Source organism: Podarcis erhardii, assembly GCF_964252035.2.
Source record: "Podarcis erhardii genome assembly, chromosome: 3".
Lineage (NCBI taxonomy): Eukaryota > Metazoa > Chordata > Lepidosauria > Squamata > Lacertidae > Podarcis > Podarcis erhardii.
The window spans coordinates 118,616,033-118,625,279 of NC_138507.1; the positions used below are offsets into that span (position 1 = coordinate 118,616,033).

At 45.5% G+C, this 9,247-nt stretch overlaps 2 long non-coding RNA genes across 2 annotated transcripts in view; one reads left to right on the forward strand and one right to left on the reverse strand.

The window, feature by feature from the left end:
• The first annotated feature begins 2,868 nt into the window (after positions 1 to 2,868).
• LOC309338686 lies at positions 2,869 to 5,026 on the forward strand. Its single transcript, XR_014155020.1, has 2 exons — positions 2,869 to 2,999; positions 4,849 to 5,026. It is a non-coding gene; the product is annotated as an uncharacterized lncRNA (long non-coding RNA).
• Positions 5,027 to 5,582: 556 nt separating this feature from the next.
• Positions 5,583 to 9,247, reverse strand: part of LOC309338136 — a 60,084-nt gene continuing 56,419 nt past the window's right edge. Inside the window, exon 2 of the long non-coding RNA XR_014154750.1 lies at positions 5,583 to 5,722. This is a non-coding gene — a long non-coding RNA (uncharacterized lncRNA). The remainder of the gene's footprint in view (positions 5,723 to 9,247) is intronic.

Genomic DNA, 9,247 nt, shown 5'->3' on the forward strand with positions numbered 1-9,247 from the left:
TTTTGGCATTAATTTGGCCACAACTTTATTGTTTACAGCATGTGAGTGGTTGCTTAGGCATTGGTTCGGACTTCCTGAACCTGCACCAGACTGACAACTGGGACCTTCAGAAGAAAGTAAGGGAAAACATACTAGAGGAGCATAGAGGCAGATTTCCACCTCTTAGTTCACCCCAGATGTTCCCAGGAACTCTGGCATGGCCCTACCCCTGAGGGGAGATCGGACAGAGCAAATCGAGCCCCTGGATTCCTTTAACGGAATTCCCCAGCAGCAACAACAAAAATGAGGGGCAGGCAAAACCAATCCACAATCCCCTCTCCCAAAGAATGAACCAGTGCCTAACCGCCAACCTTACAAAGTTGTGACGATTTGCTACATGGTAGGCAAAAACCAAATGGCACCAGCCCATCAGCCAAGTGGCAAAATTCCTACCGGGCCCCTGCTCCGAAAACAGACGACCCCTAGTCAGGCATAGCAAGGTCAAAAACACAACCTAAAATTATAGGGAGGGAGGGAGATCCACTGCACGATGGGAAAGAGAAAGTACTTCGCCATGTGCAGCCCCTTAAATAGCTCCTTATATGCCAATCAAAGCCCAACTGAAAGAAATCTGGCCCAGTAACAAAGGGGCAACCACAGTGAGGCAAGGAGGTCATCCAAACGGGCCCGCCCCTGCAACAAGAAGGCAGTTTGGTGATTTCACCGCAACACGTGGATCTCCATGATTTGGAGAACATGATTTCCTGGGGGGTCGCTGGGGTACGCCTACCCCTAAACATTTTGTGAATCTAAGTTTGGCCTCATTGAGAGGCAGTATTTTAATATGAGTAAAAAATTTTTTAGCAAAAAGCAGACTACTACTAAGAATAATCATTATGAAAAACATCTTCATGTATGCGACAATGGCTGCGAGAGTTTTAATGGCACAAGGATGGAAGACTGAAGAAACCCCAACTAAAGAATCATGGCAAGAAAAATTGATGGACTATGCAGAACTGGCAAAACTGACACACAAGCTATGGGACAAGGATAACTGTGACTTTAAAGATGAATGGGAACCCTTTACAAAGTATTTGAAGACGCAACAAAGCGAATTGGACTCCTTGGCTGGTTTTGAATAAACATTCACAAACTTTTTATTGATAATTATTACTTAAATAGTTTGAGGATCTATACAACTGTGTAACATGCAGAAAACAGCATTTTTTAGAGAAATCAAAGACTGGAACTGAGGGAAGTCGGGGGGTGGGTGGGTTCTGTGGGGGGAAGGAGGGGGAGGGAGGAAAAAGAGGGAAAATAAGGATGATATGTTTCTGGATAATATGTTTTGTTTTAATTTTGAATAAAAAAGTAATTAAAAAAAAAGAAAATTCATTGTGGGAGGCGAGCATGTGAAAAGTGCCCTTCCTTCAGGTAACCGCAAGGGTCCAGCAATGCGGTGGGGACAGGTGAGGAGTGAGTCATTTACCTGAGGGATACATCCCCCTAGCACTGCCTATGTGGGGCATTGCATCATCCTCACAAACCTTTCATTTGATTCAAGCTATCTCCCTCTGAAAAATGAATACAGCACATCTGAATGTTTGTGATCTTCTGTGGAAACTGCTATGACTGACTGAATGCAGGAATGTCATTCCAGAGGCATGTGATTTTGGCGCCGTTGTCTTCCACGTCAGCCTAAATCACAACGTCCCAAAGAAATTACAATTATGAAATCTTCTTCTCCCTACCTGCCCTCTCTTGGCAAGCTTTGGGGCTCCATTTAGCTTAAAAGCAGGCATTGGGCTTTGCCACCACAGTTCATCCGGAGTCATGAAGATCCTTCACCTCTGCTTGGCTGTTCTCTCTTTGCTGCTCCTGGCTTCCCCAGGTAAGGGATGGAGGGGAAGAAGGCAGAGGGACACCTGCCAGCCTATTATGGGGTGGAAGAGGGAGAGGAGTACAGTCGCTGTTCTGTGGCCTTGCAAAGGAAGCTTACTTTTCTTTATAGAGACGTTTCTTTAGTGGTAAATTTTGCATAAAAATGTATATATGGTACAAAATTGCCTGCAAAAGTGTGTCTATTAGGGAAAACATGCACTGTGTTGCTGAATTTCCCCCATTATGCCCATCATTGCTTTGCAATCTCCCCTAATATAACCTTTATTTTCATTCTGTTTTCATGAAGTTACACTTTTTCATGTGCAGTTCAGTAGACACATTTTTAAAAAAACATTACTTGAAAGGAGAACTGCCTTTCAAAGGATGGCTGTGCTTTGATGTTCACATGTTAACTTTATTATGCTGCAGTAATACATGGAAACATTGCATCACATGTAAAAGTGGTAAGGAAAAACAAAAGTAGCCTCCTCTTTTCTCAGTTTGGTTAGATTTTATGGAATTCTATGCAATTCTATGGAATACATTTTAAAAAGTAAAATTTCGATTTGCCTCTTCCACAGGTCTTTCACTAAATTTGGCGTATGTCGTGTCTAATTAGTGGGGAAGTTTTCCTGATGTAATATAGAGCCTTTTATTCTGGGTAGTCCTTGGGGCTCTGATGGCTTCAGTTACAGGTTTTAGATTCTCTATAACTTATAAGCCACGTGTGCCTCACTTCTTGCTCTCCTGTTTCATAGGTTGACATCCTCCACTTACAAGCAAATATTTGTATAACTACATTTACCATTTCTTCTTGTGAATGTAGCAAGGGGGGTGAACAGGAGTGGCCAGTGGCGGGTTGGGGGGGTAGGAGTTAGGATGCCACGGCACCCAGAGAGTCACAGAGCCACTCCTGTTCAAAGAGCTATGGAGTTGTGGCTTTCTTTCTGCCTATTGTGAATTAATCTCCTTCTCCACACTTACGTTTGTTTTTCTCTTTGCACAGGATCTGCACAAGACGATGAACTTAACAATTATGACGAGTGTGAAAGGAGTGCCGGTATTTGCATAAATGGAGGTTGTCCTGATAATTCTCAATACATTGGAATGTGTGATTATGATCTGTTCTGTTGCAGAAGGTAATTTCTTCTTGCCAAATGAGAATTACACCTCCTGCCCCTCTCCCTTCAGCCTCTGGGTTGATCATTTTTTCATTTCATTTCATTATTTCATTTCATTATTTCATTTCATTTTAATGTTTGATGCATTATTGTATTTTATTATTTTGTTGGAAGCCACCCAGAGTCCTGGGGAAGCCCAGCCAGATGAGTGAGGTATAAATAATAAATTATTGTTATTACTATTTACTATTATTATTATTATTATTATTATTATTATTATTATTATTATTATTATTATTTGGCGCCTCTGCTTTGGGTGGCTGCCACCTTAAATTGACATCCCTTCTCAGACTGAGGCTAAGGGACCCACAGAACTAAGAAATTAGTTTCATTACGTACAACCTGGCAGACTTTAGGATGGCTTGTCACAATTAACTATTGATTAGTCTGCATGTTTACAATAATCTGTGTGATTCCAGTTTAGCATCCTTTAACGTAGCATTCATCCGCTGTTAAAATCCATTAGACTTTTCCATCACAACCCTCTTATATTCAATTTGTTAATTACATATATTGCTTTCATAGGTCAATGAGTACCAGCTACCTGCTCCATTAATTACCCAAAGCATCGTTTACCTAAATAGTTAATTGCTCCATGTACCAAATGCAGAGTCCCCTAAGTTGATCATCCTTTGCCTGCAAGCTCGATTGTTCCATTGCAAAACAAGGACAAAAAAAATCTATGGCAGAATCAGCCAAGGGCAGCATATCCCATTTTGCCACTTGAGGCGAAGTAAGAATTGCTTCTTTGCCATGCTACTGGCAACGCTCCTGACCCCATCTACCTGCTCCTCCTGCCATGGCCTGATCTGCCACTGCCACACACCATACCCTGTTGGTTGCAGGCACAGAAGCGGCACTACCATTGTTGCCCATTTTAAGCAAGATGGTGCCGAGTTCTTGCACCACAGGCAGAACCAGCGGGGCAGGAGGGGCACCAATGGGTTTGTTGTCTGAGGGGCTTCTGCCACCAGAAGCAGGGTCCTCACCTGCCTCATGGCTGGTCCAGCTGTCTTTGGCCCCTTGGCCCTGAGAGTTTATGCCAGATCTCCTTTGCCAAATCCTTAAACAACACTGTATGGGCACATTTAATTTGTTGTGCACCTTCATCCATTGTTTATCTCAGTGCCTAAGGGATGTCTATTCTGCAGCTTTAACAGATGCTGGGCACTTACTCTGTGTGGTGTCCTTCCCTCCACCATTTAAGATTACCTCAGTATCACATCCCATACATTCCAGGAAATCTCCCACTTTCAATTCCAAGCAGATTCATTATTATTTTATCTTTTAAAGAAAGAACCTGAGGCAGTAGACTTTTGTCTTGGGTCCTGGCAGAGAAATTAGCAACTGGACGGAATGAACCCCAGGGTGCCAGTACCTCCCGTGTTTCTCAAAACATTGTCACAAAATTGTGAGCAAGCTTCCTGTTTCCCCAGAACTGTTCCTCGGGGCCACAAAGACAACAAATCCCTGCCATGCATAACATCCAGTCTGCAGGAGAATATTGGAGACCTTGCAAGCTCACTCACTATTCTGTCATATATTTAATTTTACTTATAAAAGGAAGTCCCCCAGGGATGAGGATGGGCAAGAGATTGGATTCAATTCTCATTGAAAGGTGAATCTATGTAATTCATAGTTTCTGGAAACGAAAAACTGAAACAGACCTATCCTTACCGAATGGTTTATTATCATGAAATGTTTCTTATAGTCCAACATCGCTTGCTTTGTATTTTCTTGTCTCAAACATGGTCACTTTGCTATGAAACTAACTGTTGTCCTTTTGTTGCTGATTTCTATGTTTTAGACGGGAGGAGTGATAGATGCCTTTGAAAAGTGGAAGATGCTCCCTCTCTTTGAGAGCCGCTGGATCCCGCTTGATCCCCAGCTAGGGACTTCTTCTCCAAAGCATCCAGACTGAAAAAAGCAACAGTTTCAAGGCTCACATGAGCTTGTGCCTTGCAATAAAAGCAGATCCAAAAGCCTTTTCTCCTCTGTTTTTCATTTCTAAGCATGAGTGTTCTTGCTAGTGAGAAGCCAAAAGGGCACCTTACGTCCATGAGAAGGAGGTGTTAGCAGGCATGGTTTGTGGAGAGGCCCAAAACGTCATTAGAAAGGAAGACTATGAGGGGGTGAGGATCCCCCAAAACAGTCTAGTGAGCAGGACTGGGCCACAATGTGGAAAATGAAGAGTGACAAAATATGGAGGATGGAATGAGAGGGAGAAGTTCAGTTCTGCTTCCATTTAAATGGTAACCAACCTGAGTGGCACTCTTTTAAAAAGTTTGCCAGTTGAAATATAGTCATCCTTCAAAATCCACAGGTGTCTGAATTTTGGGATTATTGAACTGACCAGACCAGATCTGGAAGTTTCCTCTTATAGATTCTTGCCCCCTCCCCCCACAGGATTGCAGGTTGGGAAGTGTGGTGATCACACAGGGTCCCCGGACATTTCACCATCTATTGATCCCTGTTCCACCAATTTATTTCTTGGTACCACCACCCAGGCCCTACCTGGTAAAATACTGAGTCCAGTCAGGGTTAAGTTGGAACATAAACTTCTGTTTATTTATTGCAGTTTAACAAGCGTGTGGTTTCATAAACGGTCTCAGTGAATTACAATCTTGGGGTGCCTATCCAGACCTATAACTTCTGCTACCTGCTCTCACTCACTAAACCACCTCTCAAATATTTACTTGTCTTCCTTATTTCACTACACAAACTCAACCTACCCACAGACTCTATCCCAATTCACTCCTACTCCCACCAACCACCCAACTCCCAATGAACTCCTCCCTTTGCCCCTCCCAGAGCTGGTTTTATAATCTCTCTGACTCCACCCCCTGGGTTCTGATAGGGTAACCTGTTTAACTATTTCACCTCCAGCACTCTCATATGTTAACGTCACAGGAAGTAGCCCTGGCTTTTGCAGAAATTAGCGCCACTCATTACAGTATATTAGGCATAATTGCATGCACATGTGCCCACCAGGAAGAAATCTTCATCCTAGGATCCCATAGCACCCAGTCTGGTGAGATACGAGAATGCAAATAATAATAATAATAATAATAATAATAATAATAATAATAATAATAATAATTTATTATTTATACCCCACCCATCTGACTGGGTTCCCCCAGCCACTCTGGGAAGCTTCCAACAGAATATTAAAATGCAATAACCTATTAAACATTAAAAACTTCCCTAATCAAGGCTTCCTTCAGATGTCTTCTAAATGTTTGGCAGTTGTTTTTCTCTTTGACATCTGGTGGGAGGGCATTCCACAGGGCAGGTGCCACTACCCAGAAGGACCTCCGCCTGGTTTCCTGTAACTTGGCTTCTCGCAGTGAGGGAACCACCAGAAGGCCCTCAGCACTGGACCTCAGTGTCCGGGCAGAACGATGGGGGTGGAGACGCTCCTTTAGGTATACTGAACCAGGGGTGTTTAGGGCTTTAAAGGTCAACACCAACACTTTGAATTGTGCTTGGAAATGTACTGGGAGCCAGTGTAGGTCTTTCAAGACCATTGTTAAATGGTTTTGGCAGCCGCTCTCAGTCACCAGTCTAGCTGCCGCATTCTGGATTAGTTGTAGTTTCCAGATCACCTTCAAAGGTAGCCCCACACAGAACGCATTGCAGTAGTCCAAGCAAGAGATAAGTAAAGCATGCACCACTCTGGCGATGGTCTATGGTCAGCTAGGGTCTCAGCCTGCATACCAGATGGAGCTGGTAAACAGCTACCCTGGACACAGAATTGACCTGCTCCTCCATGGACAGCTGTGAGTCCAGAATGATTCCCAGGCTGCACACCTGGTCCTTCAGGGGCACGGTTACCCCATTCAGGACCTGGGAGTCTTCCACACCTGCCCGCCTCCTGTCCCCCCAAAACAGTACTTCTGTCTTCTCAGGATTCAACCTCAATCTGTTAGCTGCCATCCATCCTCCAACTGGCTCCAGACACTCACACAGGACCTTCACCGCCTTCACTGGTTCTGATTTGAAAGAGAGCTAGAGCTGGGTATCATCCGCATACTGGTGAACACCCAGCCCAAACCTCCTGATGATCTCTCCCAGCTTCTGCATGTAGATGTTGAAAACATCTGCCCTCAGATCTGTGGACCAGACCCGGAGTCAGGGATAGTCCTCAAACAACGACTAAACCTGCCTCTTTGGTAATGACGTAGTCTGGTCTTAGCGTAACTTCTCCTCCTACCCCTAATCACTGAGATCGGTTCTCCCAGTGCACCCCCCCCCCCCGTGGAACCTGCCCCAGCCATTTTGTTGGATGGTCTGCCCCCGCCACTTAATGGATCCAAATGGTTTCCAGAGAGTGGCAGGGAATGCTTTATCTCATGTTGATGGCCTTTCAGCTGATTCCCTGGTGGCCCGCTGGAATGTGGCGTTAACCAGGGCTATTGACTGTTAGGCTCCGAAGCGCCCTCTCCAATTGCATGGTTTTCCACAGATCTGAGGGCAATGAAACAATCGCTGAGATGGCTAGAGCGCAGGTGGCGGATAACTCATTCTGAAGCTGACCGGACACGGTTTAGAGCTCAATGTCGAGCCTACCAAATGGCGGTAGTGATGGCAAAGAGGAATTTCTTCACCGCCTCTATTGTAGCTGCAGAAAACAGCAGCAGGAGACTCTTTCGGGTGGTTTGCAATTCAGCGGGACCATCTGCTACATCAGGGCCCAGTACGGGCCACATGATCTCCTGCAATGATTTTGCAAAGTTTTTTGCAGATAAAGTCACTCAGATTCAGGAAGAGGTAGACTCCACCGTGGGAGCAGGGCCGGGGTGGGAGAGTGCTAAAGTCATGTCTAGTCAAGTTGCGGGGGATCAATTCCAATCTGTTACCTCTGAGGATGTGGACAGGCTGCTTGGACAAGTGAAACCAACCACCTGTCTCATTGATCCTTGCCCATCCTGGCTTATAAAAGCTAGCCGGGAAGGGCTGGGCGATGGACTTCGTGGGGTGATGAATGCTTCTCTCTGTGAGGGAACCTTCCCAGATGGGCTGAAAGAGGCGGTTAGGAAACTACTTCTTAAAAAACCATCTTTAGATGCTGCCAATATGGCCAACTATCACTCAGTCTGAAATCTTCCATTCTTGGGCAAGGTGATTGAGAGAGTGGTTGCTGAACAACTCCAGGCATGCCATTTGGATCCCTTCCAATCAGGATTCAGGCCTCATCATGGGACTGAAACTGCCTTGGTCACACTGGTCTATGATCTCCGGCGGGCTAGGGACAAAGGTGAGAGCTGTTTCCTAGTTCTCCTGGATCTCTCAGTGGCTTTTGACACCATCAACCATAACATCCTTCTGGGCCGTCTAGAGGGGCTGGGAGCTGGGGGCACTGTCATACAGTGGTTCTGCTCCTTCCTCCTGGGCCATGTTCAGAAAGTGGTGGTGGGGAATGAGTGTTCAGACATCTGAGCTCTCACTTGTGGGGTGTCTCAGGGTTCTGTCCTCTCCCCCATGCTTTTCAACATTTACATGCAGCCGCTCGGCGGGATCATCAGGGGGTTTGGGCTGGGTGTTCATCAGTATGCGGATGATACCCAGCTCTAGCTCTCTTTCAAATCAGAACCAGTGAAGGCAGTGAAAGTCCTGTGTGAGTGTCTAGAGGTGGTTGGAGGATGGATGGCAGCTAACAGATTGAGGTTGAATCCTGACAAGACAGAAGTACTGTTTTTGGGGGACAGGAGGCGAGCAGGTATGGATGACTCCCTGGTCCTGAATCGGGTATCTGTGCCCCTGAAGGACCAGGGGTGCAGCCTGGGAGTCATTCTGGACTCACAGTTGTCCATGGAGGAGCAGGTCAATTCTGTGTCCAGGGCAGCTGCATATCAGCTCCATCTGGTACACAGGCTGAGACCCTAGCTGGCCAAAGACTGTCTCACCAGAGTGGTGCATGCTCTAGTTATCTCTTGCTTGGACTACTGCAATGCATTCTGTGTGGGCCTACCTTTGAAGGTGATCTTGAAACTGAAACTAATCCAGAATGCGGCAGCTAGACTGGTGAATGGAAGCGGCTGCCAAAACCATTTAACACTGGTCTTGAAAGACCTACACTGGCTCCCAGTACGTTTCCAAACACAATTCATAGTGTTGGTGCTGACCTTTAAAACCCTAAATGGCCTCAGTCCATTATACCTAAAGGAGCGTCTCCATCCCCAATGTTCTGCCCGGACGCTGAGGTC